The sequence below is a fragment of the Anoplolepis gracilipes genome, chromosome 17 (assembly GCF_047496725.1).
Source record: "Anoplolepis gracilipes chromosome 17, ASM4749672v1, whole genome shotgun sequence".
Classification (NCBI taxonomy): Eukaryota; Metazoa; Arthropoda; class Insecta; order Hymenoptera; family Formicidae; genus Anoplolepis; species Anoplolepis gracilipes.
Window position 1 is genome coordinate 7,026,547 of NC_132986.1, and position 18,766 is coordinate 7,045,312.

The following is an 18,766-nucleotide window of genomic DNA, read 5'->3' on the forward strand; positions in this document are numbered from 1 at the left end:
CGATAGATTTTTGTCAGGAATCGAATCATATACAAGTTGCTTGTATAAAAACTATCTATCTGATAAAAATACGATTTTAAATGAATAGATAGATTTTTCATCTTGGGTTTTTGGAGAGCATAAATATTCAGGAAAATAATATTTTTATATTTCATATGGATAAAATAACTGAATTTAATATTAATATATTCCAATATATGTGTGATTACTTTAATATCAATAAATTAATACATAAATGTCGAATATGCATAGCGACAACTGCAATAATACATAATTTATTGTCGAAAGAAAGGATAATATTGATGAGTGATTCAGATAAATACTGACAAATATTGCTTTTTGTTTGATAAATGTTAACAATATTGATATTTCTTCAAATTCGCAATTTTATTGGAGAAATTTAATTGAAAAAATTTATAATTGACTGTTCTCTCTCTCTCTCTCTCTCGGGTCAAATCTGAAAGTTTGCAATGTTGGGATTATCTTAGATCAAGAGTGATGATGAATAATCTACATAGTTGTTTGGAACGAATCGATTCACGGGATTGATTCGGTGCCTCTATAAACCGGGTTTAGAGTTTTTTTAAAATAAATGTCAAGAGTCAACTCTTTTATTGTAAACAACGACAGCGCTAGACGGCCGATATTTAATTTTCGTGCATATTTGTGCTGCTGAAATCTGCAATCGTTTTCCCGATCAAACAGGAAAGTCGATTGACATTGATTCCTTGATTAATCGAATACCTATCGGTACTGAGCTCCGGAATCACAATCCAGATCTCCACGTGCCGAATCGATTTTCGCCATGAGCTAGAGAGCTAACGTTAAATTCATTATAGATAATGGCCGAACTCGGAATGAGAGCATAGATATTTCATCGTCTCAAGTAAACGATAGGATAAAAGATAAATTGACTATCCGGTGCTATACAAGATATCATCTTTATCCAAGGATTTTTCTTCGATCAATTCGGAGTCGATTCTTCTGGAAAAATTAAATTACAGAAATTTTATTAATTATTTCAGTTTAATCGAATATTAGATTGATTTAAAAAATAATTATTTATAAGTTATAAATAAGATATCGATTTTTTTCCGAATTTTTAATAAATTAAATTTCTCAATTATAGAAAAAAAAAAGAAAGTAACAAAGTTTTATTTTAAGTTATTTTATTTCAACAAAATTATTTAGTTTGAATCTTGATTCGTAATTTTTATTATTTCTAATTAAAGAATCAAGAGACAGATGAATTTTTTATTTCGTTAAAATAAAGTTGCCGATTTTGCAAATATTTATTATTGTCAAATAGCTCCGAATGGAAATATTTTACAGGGTTCTCAGAAACAAATCAAAATCGCTTTTTAGATCAGAAAGTAAAGTAGCTACGAAAGAGATAAAGGAGAATGTATCCGGTTTCCGCGACAATGGCAAAACGCAGGAGGTCGAAAATTGCACGGTGTTAAGTGAAAGTCGTAATAACGGCGGCTTAAGGTTTCGCCGCAAAGAAGCGAAACCCTATCTTCTCGTTTCTCGGAGAGGTGAGGGGATTTTACGTCTACGTGCGTGCAGAGGACAGAGGTCGGAAAAGCGGTTGGACGAGATCGATAACGCTAGAAACTGCGTGCTTCAAAAGGGTCCCTCTCTCATGTGTACCCTCCCTCGTTCCTCCCTTTAGCCTCCCTTCGTCTTTCGAGGCTCTCGAGAGAAAGAGAAAAAAGAGGAAGAGAAAGAGACTTTGTTTCATCATGACAGAGTGAATTTCCGTTCGTCGGATAGTCGCTCGAAAATAATTGCGCGAACCTCCGGATTTCTGTAAGGGAACAATGCACCGCATCTAATCCTTCTCTTTCTCTTCCCACCGACGGTTTCCTACCGTTGTTCGTCCTTGCTGTTCCGAATGTTATCCTGAGGGAGATGGCGAATACGACATGGAATGAGATAAGCACTCGTGAGAGAGATTCTGTTGCGGCAGATAAATCATCCGGTCAACATACGGCTTGATAAGCCGTATTAAAAGCACTGGTTGTTGTAACGCAAGTCTGTTGTGGTCTCTGATTCGTTGTAGCTGATATCAAATTATTAAAAAGATTTCTATTATTTGTGTGGCAGGATTTTAGATTTTGAAATAATTATTATTTAATAAATTTTGTTTTGATATTATTTGCTTAACGCTTGAATAATAAATACAATTTTATTTTTAGAAATTTTGGAAGAATCTTTTTGAAAGATATAGATTTTAAAGTTTTTAACATTATTAATAATTATTAATTTTGAATTTCAAGAAGATTATTAATTTATTATGTTATTATTAATATTATTATTAATATTTATATTTTATTAAAAAGTTATATTACATATATAATAATTAAGACTCTTCGTATGTGTAAACGGCATTCAAGAAATTGTTAAAAGATAACAAGAAAACGAATAAAATATACTTTTGCTTTCACATATCAACGAAGACTGTTTTAGAATTTACAATATTTAATTATTCATATTTTTATGATAAAAACGAAAAGAGGGAATGAAACACACTATAATCTAAAACTATAAACTATTCAGCTATTATGAGTAACAGATTCGTATTTGTGAACTAGAGAAGAAACTTCAAATCTAGATAGAATCATCGAACAATTATAGAAGACGAAAGAGACGCATCATCGCGCGCTGACACATCTCGAAACGTTCGTCTTCTTCGGAGGCGGCATCGGGGTTTTCAGTGGACCGCGAAATATGTCGGCATCGATTCAACGTGTCCAAAAATACTTTCCTCGGCAGTTGGAGACGCATGATTCGGCGGAAGTGCGATTTCTCAGATGTACACGTCGTATTCGACGTCGCGTTACTAATCGCATAAAAGAGAGAGAAAGAGAAACATTAATGAGATAGATAGAGAGAGAGGGAGGGAGGGAGGAGAGAGGGAGAGAAAGAGAACAGTTATTTCTTATAAAACGTCTTCCCTTCAGCTTCTTGCGCGTTGAGAGCTTCGAAGAAAGCTCTTTCGAAATCCGAGAGTGACGACGTCCCCGGAGATGATACCTTCGTACAGAGAGATCTCCCACTGGGCCACTGTGAAGCTTCTATTCGTGTTTGCGCGGCAGAAAAATGCATCATTCGAGAAATTCCTCGCGATTTCGCTAAAGTTGTGAGCGAAGGAATGGAGTAACAGAAAAGAGCGTAATAGAAAGCAAGATTAATAATAGATGTTAGTTTGAAATTCTTGAAATTTAGTTATATAAATATTATATATATTCTATAGAGAGATCGATAAAACTTATCATTTCACTATTTTAGTTTTAAAAATTGTGTTCTCACAATACTATCGTTTATTTTTAAAACCACATAAAAGTTAGTGAATGGAATAAAAAAAATGGGATTAGCTTCTCTTTTTTATTTAAAATAAGAAATTTTAAATTATAAGTGATATTAACTATTTTAGAGCTCATTCAAATTCATATATTGTCTAATGAAATTATCATATAGACGTGCAATAATAAGATTTGTTATTGATCAGGTTTTACAGATGTAAGTCACCTGCGAGAGAATTTCAAGATTTTTTAAAATATGTAATTTCTATATGTTTATATCCGATGGTCGATCATCATCATTTCCGCCAGATTCGTTCTACAAATAGACACGACGCTTTTGGCCGACGGAGTATAATATCATTTGTCCAGCAACAGCCGCGAACTGGGAAATGTTTCAGAATTTATGAGCTCGGCTGTGCAGCAGGAATGAAATGTGTGGGACTGGCAGCAGCAAGACGAGAATATCGATAATAATATATCGATATATAAAAAATAGTATATCAAGTTATTGAGAATAACTCGCTTCGACAATTACTTTCGATCTGTTTAAGTTCGAAGAAAATGATAAAATGTCTAAACAACTTGGAATTTAATCGAAAACAAATTGTGATTAAAAAAGTGAAATAGAAAAAAACAATTTTTTAAAAAATTACTAAATATATTGTGAAAGATTTAAAATTGATAAAAAAATTAAATAAAAATAGAAGAATATTTAAAGTTTTGAATATAAATCAATTATAAAGTATAATTAATTGTAAATTTATTTATTAATAAAAATAAATGTAAATTATATATAATATCTTGAGAAATATATTAAATATTAAAATGCTAAAAAGTTTAAAGGTAAAACTCAATAATATGAATGAAAATATTAGATTAATCTTTGATGTTTATCGAGTATTTTATTGCAGTACATCAAATATTTTACTGCGATTTTTATTTTTTAATTCGAAGATTTATCATTTTTACTGATATTTCGAGCATATGCATTTTAGCAAGTTATACGAATTGTAAAGATTAATGATCGATAAAGAGAACAAAGTTTCGTAGATTCTTCTCGCGTTAGATACCTATAAGCCGAGTTTTTGTTAAATCTTTTATTCAATCACCGGCTAGAAGTTGTCGGATAAAAGTTAGGCGCATTAACAAAACACGGATGCATTTGCAACATCATTATCCACAGCACCTGCTACATCGTGTTGGGAAAGCTATTCACTGTAAACTTCTCTCCGTCACGCGCGATCCAGTCGATGTTTTCATAAAGCGTCAATAACTTTCGCAGCTTCACTTTAACATCACTCGCTTTCGTCATGACGGAGCTTAGGGGATTTCGTAAGTTAGAAGTATAAATCGCGAAGGAAATCGAGGATTTTTGTATTACTCAGCAAGAAGCTGTCAATAATATATATTGTGATGTTTCAGAAATAGATTATTCTTCAGAATGGGGTTACTTCTTTCTACCAATCTTTTTGATAAATTTAAAATAGATCTTTTTTTAAATAAAAAGTCGAAATATATCTACTAATAATTAATTTGCAAATTATAATGTCAAATATTATATTTTTCTCATTGAATACTAGCTTTTAAATAAAAAATTCTAAAGTCTATTTAAAATTGGAGAAACACAAATTTCATGATATACACAGAGAGAACGATTTGTTTGAATAATTTGTTTGAATTTATTTATTTCATTTCATCAAACAACATTATGTCATACGAAACATGATCTTTATTGACTGAAGAAATTATTATTTCGTTGAATTAAACCATATTATACATGTTATTTTATATTAAATAATGTTATTAGTTTCTTCAAATAAATAGCTTTTTTCGACTATTTCAAGCATAAATTTTATTAAATCTTTCTCTCTGTGTAGGTAAATTGCCGAAGAGATATCACTGATTTCTCTCTCATACTGAAAAGAGCAATATAAAAATAAATTATTTATAAAAATAAATAGATTTTTTTCAGCATGTCTTTTACGCAAAGGAGTAAAACCGATGGGGACATTTGCTGTTCGCGTCTCGAGAGTGTACTTATCGCCGGAAATCGCGGTTAGGCGGTGGCGTAGAGGGTTACGGGACCGAAAGCACAAGATACGAGCTCCGCTTACTCGGCAGTTTCAATTAAGCATCGAAGCTTTCGCCGGCGAAAGCACGCAATCTCGCTCCCCCTTATGGCACACTCGTCCTTCCCTCGTCGTTTCTCTACGGAATCAAGCCAGCTGCTTATCTGTGAAATTTAGAAAGAGGATGAGGAAAATGTCACAAGATTTACCGAGCTGTTGCTAATTAAGATTGAGTACAAGACGATTTTGTCGGCACGATTTATCGCGATGATTAACAACAATCAAATTTAATTAATAATCTTGATAAATTGTCAAACATTAATTTATATATATATATATATTGCAAGCTCTAAACATTATGTCTTTATCGAAAAGCTTTATTATTAAATAATTATTGAGTTGAGTTGTTTAAAAATATACTTAAGATAAATATAAAGTAAATTATGAAGATTATATAAAATTGAACAGTCTCAGAATATATTCAACACAGACACACACATACAATAAAATAATAGTATATAACAAATATTGTATTGCATTATAAATATCCTTATTGTGGTATTATTATATTATTCATAATATTACAATTAGTCACATATTTTTACAAAATTTTTAACAGATACATTTATTTCTTATCATATCTATATCATCAAAATTATCTATATTATCAAAATTAATCCTAATAATAATTCTTATAATTTTGATGGTATAGAAACATTCTTTTTGTGTTTAATTTCAAACATTTAATTGCTTAAAGTGGCGATAACTTATAAAGACGATAATTACCAATATTCCTGACAAGCTGTAAATAATTTTTTATTTAAACGAATCCTCGTCAAGATGAAGACGTAATAAGTTAAGTCGAAGATTATAATGATATAAAAAACTGTCATAGAGAAAGACGAATGTGGTTTGAAATTGCGAAAGTCTCCCAGCGGTCACATTTCCGAGAATAGGTTAATTTTTAAATGAAAACAAAAAAGTTAGTGAATAATAAAATATTATAAGATATTAATAAGGAGATTGTATCTCTATTGTATTTTCAGTTTTCATTATGTAATCTGTCACACTTAAAATTCTTTTTAACAGTACTTTTCTTAACATTTTATATATATATATATATTTATTCCAAACTTTAATCTTATTTATATTAAAAATAGTTTTATATAAAGAAATAAAGAATTATTTTGAAGATAAAAATGGAGATAAAAATATTAAGCATACATACATTGTTCAACTTTTTTAAAAATTAAATGTTTTAACATACTAATTTCTTCTCGAAAAGATTCAGCAGCTTAGTTCAATCATCGACAGATCGCGGCGACGCTGACGTTCGAATGACATTTAGAGTGGCGTCGCGACGTCGAGCGAGTTCCCGCTCTTTGCCCTGCTTCTTCAACGTTTGCCTCGATGAACGGCTCTTCATTGAGCGTCGTCTTCGTCGTCGTCGTTGTCGTAGTCGTCGTCAGCGACGTCGACGTCGATGTCGGCGCGGCCGTCAAAGGTCGCCACGGTATAAATACCTCTGGCGCCGCCGTCGGCTCGTCGTCCCGGTTTCTCTTCCCCTTTTGATCCCTCGCCTCTCGACTCCCTACACACCAGCCTAAATTTTCCCCCTTTCACGTTTACGGTTTTCTTTTCTTGTCTCCGCCACTCTTAAAATTCGCAAAGACGTCATTAGCTGCGTCGCGATGGAATTTGATATAAAGCTAAAACACGAGCAGGATAAAGAAAAGATACAATTTTTCTCAGACCTCTAATTTGTATATTTGAGACAAAATTAAGTATAACATTACTGAACGTCTAGACACTCGAGCGACTCAATGAAAATTCGTCGAGACTCTTTGGCGGGACGCGAGACATTGATAGATCGATTACTGTTGTCGGCAGTTGTCGTAGAGCGAGTCGCATCCGGTTTTCATGAAAGATAAAGCGAAGCTCTATGCGAGATGATAATCCGATACGATACGTATATTAAGCTAGCACAGCCACTTCGAATAAAACCTACACAGAAATTTAGTATTTTTTTATTGCTCTTTTGCAGATTTTATTGCTTCACCCATTTCTGAAAAACCGATGGCTATGCTGGCTAAAGTATAAAGTTAGCACAGCCACTCAAAAAAATTTATAAAAATAAAAGCAGATTCTTTTTGTGGTAATTTGTTGTTGCTCTACTCATTTTCTGTGGCTGTACTAGATTCGGCTCAAGAATAAAGTATCCTAAATAAATTTTGTTCACTTTTTTTCTCTAAAATGTTTCTAGATTTTGTTACTCTAAAAGTATACCAGCTACTGACATTTAACATTTAAGTAAAATACGAATATCTATGAAATGTTTGAATTTATGAATTTGTGCTATCGTGTAGTAAATAAAGGAATCTGCGAACATATTTTATGTAAGTGATGTAAAATGTTAGTTTATAAAAAAGTAATTGATAATTTGTATAGGATTAAGGTGATTTTAAAGCATACAATGGTGTCGTATGATAGTAAACGTGATTAAAAGAGAGGTATAATGATTCAAGTGACAGTTCTGGTAAGTGACATTTGCTACGAATATATTTTTATCGAATAGAAAATGTATTTAATTGGTTATTTTTTTAACTCCTAATAATATTACAATCTGTCACATTTGAAGACATTTAACAGTAGATGTATAAATAATGTCGCGATGTGTTCGTTGAGAACCTAGTGATTCTACATGTAAATAATAACGCGGCTGAGAGTATATCTCTAAAAATATTCTCAAATTTGGAGTTTATATAAATCACAAAAGTTTCTATCGACTACAAATTTCTTTATAAATTTGTCTTTATCGATTTTCCTTTTTAGTAAAAATCTGATTTTGCGCCATTTATCCAATTTCTTATTCTTTTGACCTTGGATTTTGACTGATAATTAAATATTAAATTAATATTTTGTTCTTCCAATAAACCTTAATATACAGGATGTCCGGTAATTGACAAAAAACCTGTTAATAGCAGATTTTTGAGATTATTTGAAGTCGATTTTTCCTCGCGAAAATATCGAGAGACGTCATCATTTTTTGCAAGTTTTCAATTTTTATCATTATATATCTTTATAATTAAGTCTTAAATTAAAATTCTATTTAACTCTATCTGAAATTAACTGAAGAATGTGGTTTCGGTAATTTTTTAACTTCAAAAAGTTTAGTTTGCGAAAAGCATTTTTTTTCCAATCGCTTATAACTTGGGCATTATTGATGCCTCGACATTTTTGTTGAGGAAAAGTCATCTTTAAATGATCTCAAGAATCTGCCATTAGCAGATTTTTCACCAATTACCGGACAATCTTTATAATAAATTTTGAAATATTGTAATTATTGATGCCAAAATTATTAATACTTGAACATTGACATATTGTAATTATTGTTTGAATTATCGATATATTTACGTCGAAATATATTCGTAATCTTCCTCAGTTCCGTTATCTTGCTTCACAAAACTGCGTGACTTCCAAAACACCCCAAAGCTGTTTGATAACGCATATCGTTCTATACATTATCCGCGTTATCAGTCAATGGGAAGATTATGGTAGCTCGCTGAAGCTAAAAGCGATGGCATCTCGATAGTTGGACGAGAAATCTCTGTCATTTTTCTCGAATTGAGAAAGATCGACAACTTGTGACAAAAAAATAAAATAAAAGAAAATAAAATATGGATGCTACGAGAGATGCTTATCGTCTCGATTCTCAACAATATATTAAGTACTAATAGCACACCGACACTGCCATTTATCTTATCTTTATCTTGTGGTCTTGGAATTTTGTAATCAGACACATTCGCATGCAATATCTTAATGCTGCTTATAATCGATTTAACGTTCTTGGAACACGTGAGATATATTGTGCTTATCTAAGAAATTCAGGAAACATTCGTGATTGAAGCCGGTAAAAACTTTTGATACGTTTTGTTGAGATATCAGTGAAAAATAATCATGTATCAATAATCAATATTGATATACAAAAGTGCTTGATTATAAAACTTATAAAATATCTTTTTTTAAATTTACTATTATATTATATTACATTAAAAAATCAATATAAAATAATATCTCATCAATTAATAAAGATAAGTGTTAAATCATTATTTGCATAAAATTTTAAAACTTGTTTTCAAAGCAGAGATTTCTTAATTTTATTTAAATGTATTATATATAGATAGCATTAAGGTAATCCAATGATAATGCTCCCACAATATTGTTATCTGACGCTTTTTAATTAAAAATAGAACAGTGTGTGAAGAAAATAAAAACCGTACCTGCCATCGGAAGAAGACTTTTAGGAAAATAGCATACTGGTTAAGTCCGAGAGTTTCTGTCCAGACTCGTCTTAGTAATCTACCGGTCGAATAAAGTTAAATTGGCGAGTGCCAAATTTAGATTAGGACAAGGAAGTTTTTCTTCTTTATATCTTGCAGAAGGCGTCCTATTTTCTCGGAAAAGCGAATCGCGACGAAACTGAAGTAAACTCCCGACGACGAGGATGACGACGCCGCGTGTCGATAATGCGAGAAGTTCGAGCGAAGGAAAACCGAGTATGTCGCTATTTTTCCGTCTGATGCAACGCGACTTTTACATGATTATCGAAATGCGAAAAGTGCTCGCCGGAAAGAGGAACGCGTTAAAGAATTCGAGAGGATTTCTCCGCTGGAAGAATACGATACCTGGTAGGATGCAGCAATTCGCTGCAAGGTTTCTTCGATGGAAAAGTCAGGGCGCATCGCTGTACGTGCAGATGGAATATTGCTATGCCGGTGGTTGGAAAATATGAGACTCTCATCGTCGAAAAACGTTCTCCTATGGATATGTGTGATGAAGTCTATTGAAAGAATATGAAGAATCTTATAAAATTTCAAATTCTTTACTATGAATGGGATATACAAAACGATTCCAAGAAAACTTTATCTAAAGATTTCTTGAAGAACTTAACAAAAATTAAATTAAATTCGATTTTTCTTTGCTACTTTGAAATTAATATTTAATATCTTAATAATTCTGAGTGATTTTCAAATTAAAATTAAGAAAATTGAATAAAGAATATATACGAGATTTTATTTTACATTTTATTAGACAATTATTTTACATTCTCGAAACTTCTAATAAGAAAATTATACATTTTTAATTGCTTATATATCTCAATTTTTTGTTAAAAGAAAATTGACTCCAAATTGCAATAAAAGTTCATAAGCGATCTTTTTGGAAAGATTATTACAGAAAAGGAGAAATTTAATTCAAAAGATCTTGAAGGATTTAATTCGACTATTTACGAGATTTTTCTTCAGTACTTTGAAAAAGAAAGATTCAGAATACAATAAATGTATCTGTGTATGCGTTTGTCTGTGTACATATGTGTGTATGGCTTTGTGCGCGTACAATTGGAATATTGATGTGTCAGATGTTGAAGGATATGAGATTCGTCGACGGAAAATGTAGATGTATGTACATATCTATATATCTCTATATATCCCTATACATAGTAGAGATCAGGAGACATAAAGAAGTTTATAAAATTTTGAATTCTGTCAGTAAGTAAAGTCTATATGAGAGAAGTCTATAGTCTCTTCTATTGATATTTTAAAGAAATAATGTTAGGATAGATCCATCATTTGTATTTGCGTGTAAAGTCACATATCGATTTCCATAGAATAATATAAGAATATTAAATTGTTATTGCAATATTTTTATTTTTAATAGCACTTTACATTTCACGATATTTAAAGAAAAATATCAGCATGTGTAATTCATTTTCTTTTAATTTTTAAAGAAACGTTTAAAGAGCAATCAAACAATAATGAGTACGTTAATTTAATGACCGTTTCAAAATTGCCAACTCGGCGCCAGCGATTATCTCGTTACTGCATGTACTTTCGAAATAGCTTTTTAAAATGCACTCGCTGTTAACGAAAGTTTTTATACTAACTGGAAATATTGATATATTAAAACTGTTGGCAGTTTGCATTTTATTAGAATTTTCCGCTACTTTTTAAACATAATCTACATATGAATCTTTGCCTTTAGTGTACATATATATTTTTATAAATCTGCATATATGAGTGGTAATCAATTAAAATTTTATTGTGAATTATATATAATATAATTTATAGTATAAATTCAATTTTTGTACTCTAATTATGATAAATGCGCAAATATCAATCAATGTTTTGAATTTTATTATTTTAGGAAAAAATGTATTTCAGATTTATAATAAATGATGAAATAATTTGGCGAAATAATATTAAAAATAATGTAGCGTGGGGGAAAATTAGTTTGTCAACTTGTCAGAAAAAGCGTCAACGGGATTGAATATTCGGCGATACTTATACGTGCAAGCAATCAGAGCTTAACGACGTTCCGAAAATAGGATACATAGACCGGCTTATTTGCGGATTTTACGACGCTTACGTTCTCGTCGCCATTAATCTCTAATCGTTATCGCTGCGAAAAGACAGGACGGAGAACGCGACGGGATCCGTTCGTCCGCGAAGAAGTCGACCACCCAACGACCACGTGGCCGAGATATTTATGTTACGATGCGACGCGTGTAGAGTAACCGCGCGTGTTGACGAGCTTGAGCTTTTTGTCGGTCTTAATGCATTAGCTTTTACTGCACCCGCGTCTGTCCGCGGCTTTATCGCGCTATTCGCGATGATGCATCGCGCGATGCATACACTAATGACCGGGATTGCATTGCCGAATGGCGCCGTTAGCATCGCCACCGATATCTCGATTTTCTAATGCGCACGAGATGATTTATGCAAGTAGTAACTGACATTTACATTTCTTGCAGTAAAGCTGGCGAAATTTTCCAAGGAATGCAAAGCAGTACTTTTAAAATCATTTGCAAGAATTTGAGAGAAAATAGGAAAAGTTTTCTATCGTTGGAGAAATTGCTCATATTATCATAACTGTAATTTTATAAAAATTAATTACTTTCATTTCTTTTTAATTCGATATAATTTATTCATCGAATTTTTATTTGAAGTGTTTTAAATATTTAAATTGAATTTTATTATTTTATAATTTCTAATTATATCTTTTAATTTTATTGAATACTAATTTAATAAGATTGATATATATTTTTAATACTTAAAAAAAAAGTGAAAACATGTGTGTACGTACACACTTATAAAATATGTGTATACACTTTTTATTATAAATCTATCAAATTAAATGCATAATCTTAAAAACATATATTATACTAAAATTTTACTCTTGATTTTAAATAATGCATTATAATAAAAAGTAAAATTTATGTTACATTTAAAAATAGTAAAATTTCTCGTGATCTTTTTGCAAAATATGTGAATTTTTAGAAACAGGTACTTGACTTAAATGAGAGATTTTTTTCGGCAGAAAAGTTTCTGAAGAAAAGTCTCGTTGAGAAGTTTCACTGGAAAATGACTTTTAGACTTTCGATAGCCGTTTAGAACTGCTTGGGAAAAATGCGTGAACAGTTTTCAAAGTTTCTGCGGAATATCGCCGGTTTTCGAGTTTTACGACGACGTGGCCTTGTCGTAAAACATGTGTGCAAACATTTCAGAAATCGCTTTTATAATACGAATAAATTCAAGCATCTTGCAAATAAATCCGATTAGTACGAGTAACTTTGAGCAATGCGAATAAGTTTGGATAATACGTATAAATTTGAAGGGTAAATTTGATTAGTATTTTCGAAAGAAATAATATCTTCGTGAGAGATGAATCTGCGTTCCTAATGGACCGGGTTTGTTAGGGATTCATTATGACGGTCGGGGTTATAATGTGAATAGCTGTACATCAAAGTCGAGGGAAGTTCACAGAGAATTCGCGCGATGTACGAAGTCGACGAAACATTTCTACAGTTAGGATTGTCGCTAAACTGGCGAGGCTTTTCTGTCGCTTGCCGTCGCAGTTTCATCAGCTGCAACATCGAGCGAACTTAATTATAATGCGAATGTCAAAGGAAAGCATTCGGGATATACAAAGTGAGAGACTAATACATGTAGCATGACATTGCGAGTGAAACGTTTAAATATTTAGTGAGATGTTTTAAACTTATTACTCATATAAATCTTTTTTTATCAATTTTGGTTTGGCTTTCTTTTAATACGAGCATATTAATTGCAGAATTTCAAATAGATGATAGAACTTTATTTTTTATTTAATTTTTTAATATATTTGCTTTTAACAAAACTTTTATTTGTCACTTTGAAAAGTATGTTTTTTTAAATTTATAAAATAGTTTTAATTTAAAAAACTGAAGAACATTGTATAATTTTATTTTTCTCTCTCTTTGGATGTTTTAAAAAGGAATACCGAAAGAAGAAAAGAGAGAAGGAAATTTATATTGTAAAAACTTTATTTGCAAATTATCTTAAATGTCTTTTTTTTAAGAAAATAAGAAGTACGTACTAATTATAAGTTTTTTTTCAGCGATTTTTGTACTGTGTAATCTTCATTTTTTAAATATGATTTTAAGAAGCTTATAGAGGAAGTAAGCCTTTTGATTATCACCTTCAAAATTTTCAAAGAGTTTAGCCAGCACGACTTTTTTTTCTTTCTGTCATGTTGTAAAAGTTCCTGGCTAACTTTGAAGCGGCTTAAATCACTAGTAAAAAAACTTGCCCATTTAAAATTTAAGAGCAAACTGAGTAAGAATACCGTAATATTAGTAACGCTGTACGTCTTACAAACTTCTCTAATTTCATTTTCTTTTTGTTGCAGGGATCTCTGACCTACGCCGGGGCCTTCTTCCTCGTCGGGTAAGTCTCCAAATATTCTTATTCTCCGAGTCAATTCTTTTAGAATTACTTCACGTTCTTGTAGAACAGGTTGATCTTAGAAATACCTCGGGGCTTTGCTTTATAAAACTGGCTTTTATAAAGCTGCGACACAATCTTATTGTACAAACGCACGTAAATTTTGGTCAAAGAAACATTCTGAGAAGTATAATTTTTTCTAATATTTAAATTAAAAATTTCAGCATTCTCTCTGCAGGCAACATTTAATATATAATTTTGTATATTAAAATATTACTGACGCGATAATTCTTTTTATTAATTAAAATTTTAATCAATATTTTTACAAAATAAAAGCTAATTTCACCAATAAGCTCTAAGGAATATCTATGGTGGATTTCGACGATGTATTTTTTTCCGCATACGTACGTGCACAGATTGGTGATGAGCTTCACGTTCGCGCCCGGCAATAACTAAAATTAATAAGCGCGAACCTATATCTGTCAGAACGTGATAAACGAGGCGTGCGTGCGTGGGTACATACGCAATCGTTTATCGATCGTGCATTGCGGGTCGGTCGAGATGCTCCTTGACGAGTCCTCTTCTCACAGGACGAGTGTCGCGTCGCGTCGTGCGATGAAAGAACCGATCGGTTTGCTGGCATCAGCCTGAAGTGACAGATCAAGCGTTCAGGATTTCGCGATCCATATTGCGGCGACAATTAATTCGCTTGCAATTTTGAGTACATCGATCGACGTTTGGAAGTAACAATAAGATTAACATAGATTTGGAGATAACATTAAGTACTTTCATAAAATATTATAAATATTACTTTAATGATGTTTAATCAGGAAAAATTTCCGAGAAGTATTAGATTCTTAAATTCAATGAACATACATAAATTTGTCGAGAAATAAAAAAAATATACTTTATACACACATTTGAAAAATTTTTGAAAATATTCTAATAGATTTTTACATTATTTTTTTAATGCGATATTCTAATATAAGGAGAACAAAAAATCATTTAAAGGTGTCAAAAATATTTTATATAATAATTTAATTTGTTAAATGGATAAATGTGATAACAATGAAAAAGAAATATATCATTTTCTTTATCTTTTTGTTTGATAAATTATAAAAATGTCATTAGTTAACTACGTCATTAGTTTTGTTCGCAATGCATTAGTTATTGTACCAAACGCCGAAGTATGTTTTTTTCTGATCCTCGAGATGGATAGAGGTTCGGCAATTTGGCAGTTCGATCACGCACATATTCGGTTCATTAGTCTGTTTGCCCTACGAGCTTGATTAATTGCTAAGCGCAGAAAATATACGACGGTTGTTGCCAAAATTTTTAGACGCATTACACTTTTGATTTTGTTTCGATTTCTCAATCTTTCTAAAATAATCAGGCATTTTTCAATAAGGAAAATATTGGAGGGATACCAGTGAGCATGTATGTACACATACAACGTATACATATATGTATATGTATACATATAATGTACACATATAATGTATACATATAATGTACAATTATTTTTTGATTAATTTGAAAATAGAAGAATATAGACAATAAAAATTCTCTTATTAAACAATAAATTGGATATAAATAAAATTATATTTTATAAATTAATTTATATAAGACATTTTTATATTGTATTTATATTCTCGTCATAATTTAATTATAATGCGAATTTTTAACAGAATTATACAACGACAGGAAAAAGAACCTTTCTTTGAGAGAAAATATATAAATGATCACTTAAATACGATTTATATACAACTAGTTTGTTGTTGGACAAAGTGGGCCAGGATGTTGAATTGCAACTTTGCGTGTCTCGTATAAGTAGAGTGATTATTAAAGTAGGCCATCGACATGATTGACCCGGCGAGTTTATGCCATATGTATTTTTTAATTTGTACCTATTATTCTTTCCAGTCGTTTTATAGTGTGAATAATTAAAGTAAGACATTAATAACTTTTTAAAAATTTTAAGGAAGCATCTAAAAAATATTTAATGTTCCTTGGAATTATTTACACTGTACCTAATAATTTAATGAATTAATAATTAATTATATTTCCAAGTCAATTTCTGGTTAATTGGTTACAATTGATCATTAAATTAATTATATACAATATTCATATATTTGCGCGGTTTATACACACAATGTGTAATGGCATTTATAATATGCCGTTATACACGAAAATTAACGAGACTTAGCGAAAATTTATTGTAATTAATTATACACTCATCGATCAAAGAGAGAGACAAATGACTGCTCGTGAAGTTTAAGCCGTGAAAATGATCGTCCTGAAAGGGTTAATATGGCGCGCAGGTAAATGATGGGTTTGCGTAGACCTCGGGTAATTGCTAATGTTTAAGAGCTGGTTGCCCAGCACCGGCTGACATTATCCTTCGTTAAGGCGCAACAGCTCCTCCCGGAAAGGGTAGAAAGAGCGAGCGTTATTGTGCGAGAGGATAATGCCTTTCGGCGTAATTATAAGCAATAGCCCTCTCGAGAATTAACAGTCTCGCAAAGCTTTAAAGCTCGAAAGAATGTCGCTTTTTGGCTATAGTATTATTAAAGATATGTATTAATTTTAGTTTCTGCGCGGTAATTACATATATTTCTTTAATGATATTTCTCAAAGCATCTTTTCCTTCTTTATGTAATTTACTAGGAAATTGTTAAGTTTATCCTTTCAAGTACTAATTTTTAAATTTTAGAAAATTATGTTCCCTGCTATTTAAATTTTTGTAAACTTGTCATGCTCCCTTCAAGTATAAGGTTTAAAGAAAAATGAATATTTAATTAAATTAAATATTTGTCTCTTAATTATATATAAAGATACATAAATATAACGTAGATTCAGTTGGCTTTACAACGTGTCAAATTAATAATCGGCATCTGCGAAATCGACGTTACGATATTCTTTTTCCACCTATAAAATAGTCCAGTCGACGATCATTTTATCGCCGTCGGATTTTCTTCGCTCGCCATAACAGTTCGATAAATCGAGTCGCGGGCCACCGGGAATTGTTTTATCGCCTGCCCTCTTTCCATTCTCCTCGTTCCAAGAATCTCCATTCATCCCGCGGAAATGGAGACGCATTTCGCAGGAACGAGATTAAGGACAAGGACCACGAAGCAAGAAAGAAAGAAAGTGAGAAAGAGAAGGAAAAAAAGAGAAAGAGCTTTCTGATACTTTGTGGCGAACGACCGCGATGAATTTCACCGTCGTTGTCAAAATGGGAACCAGAATCCGGAAGAAGAAGAAGTAGGAAACTAAGGAGGAGGGAGGAAAACCGACGAGAAAGGGTCACCAGAGACCAGCATCCCGCGTAGCTGTACGAGACGTACAGAAGCAACCTCTCAACCGTGTACAGGAATCCTCCTCGTTGTAACCCTCGACATCGATGGATGCCCGTAAATCGCTGACCTTTTCTCTGAATGTCGTCCTTCTCTTCTCTCCACCATCATTGTCGTTCGCCGCAATTTTCTTGAGAAATTCCTGCGCTTGTGCCGATCCGCTTCTCTTCCCCCCATCCCTCTCCCTTTCTTTCTCTCTCGAGCTTTCGCACTTTGATTCTACGTGATTTGTCGATGTATGTCACGGTGAACTTGTCGATACTGCAAGACAATGTGTGTGTATCGCGCTTATCATATCGATTTCCATTATCTCAAAAAATGATGGTGATCTTTTGCATGAAAGGATATGCAAAAGAATAGCAGTTCGTATAAAAATGAAATGACGTTCGATTGATATACGAAATTTTCTACAAGAATATATTGCGATAGAACACCGTGATATGTATATCGATAACTGTCTTAAATTTTATCAGGACCTAATCTATATTTAATACAATCTAAATTAATAGAAAAAAAGTAGATATTTTTTCTCTTAATATATTTTAAAAAATTAAAAGAACTATAAATGCTTGTCGAAGAAAATTGGAAAATAGATTATGAGAATGTAAAATGAAGCAGAACTTTGATTCTAAAGCTGACGAAATTTAAAATCAGTTGTAAATCTAAATTTATATTAGAATATTTACGAAACGCTAGAAGATAGAAATTTATTGGCTCGAAGTGACGGAAAGTCAAAAACTTTTTTCTAAATGATCCGTTCAACTTCGGAATAGGGCGCATATGTAACATTCGAATATTTTTCGAACATAATACAAGTTATGAAAGTTTCGGCCATAAAAAGTGTTCGGCTGTTAGACATCGTCCGCACACGCCTCGCACGGTTCATCGACTTTCACGACTGATCACTCTCTTTACTCTTCGAGACACCGCGACAAATCAATATCCATCCACGGTTCTCCATCCTGCTTTTATCTATCTCTTCCCTCTCTTTTCGGCTTATACCTCATTGTATAATAGACACATGTCCAGTATGCGTAATATACGTAATATACGATTTATATATGATTTTACATTGGAAAACATCCACGACAGAATTCTAACGAGAAAATAAAAAATTTATAAAACTTTGCACGGTTATAAAATTAATAACATATATGTATTTCAATTTATATATCGATTTTTGCTTAAGAAGTGTAATGTAAATATACATTTTTTCTAATTTTTGAGCTGTTGAATAATATTAGTTTTATTTGTCTAAGTTTAAAATGATCAAA

At 31.8% G+C, this 18,766-nt stretch overlaps 1 protein-coding gene across 4 annotated transcripts in view; it reads left to right on the forward strand.

Moving 5' to 3' along the window:
* The window catches only part of Bsk (mitogen-activated protein kinase dJNK), a 148,408-nt gene that overhangs the window by 62,663 nt on the left and 66,979 nt on the right, over positions 1 to 18,766 (forward strand). For all 4 annotated transcript variants that reach the window (XM_072909905.1, XM_072909907.1, XM_072909906.1 and 1 more), the window contains one exon: positions 14,102 to 14,139. The gene's annotated coding sequence lies outside the window, so the exon portion shown is untranslated. The remainder of the gene's footprint in view (positions 1 to 14,101; positions 14,140 to 18,766) is intronic.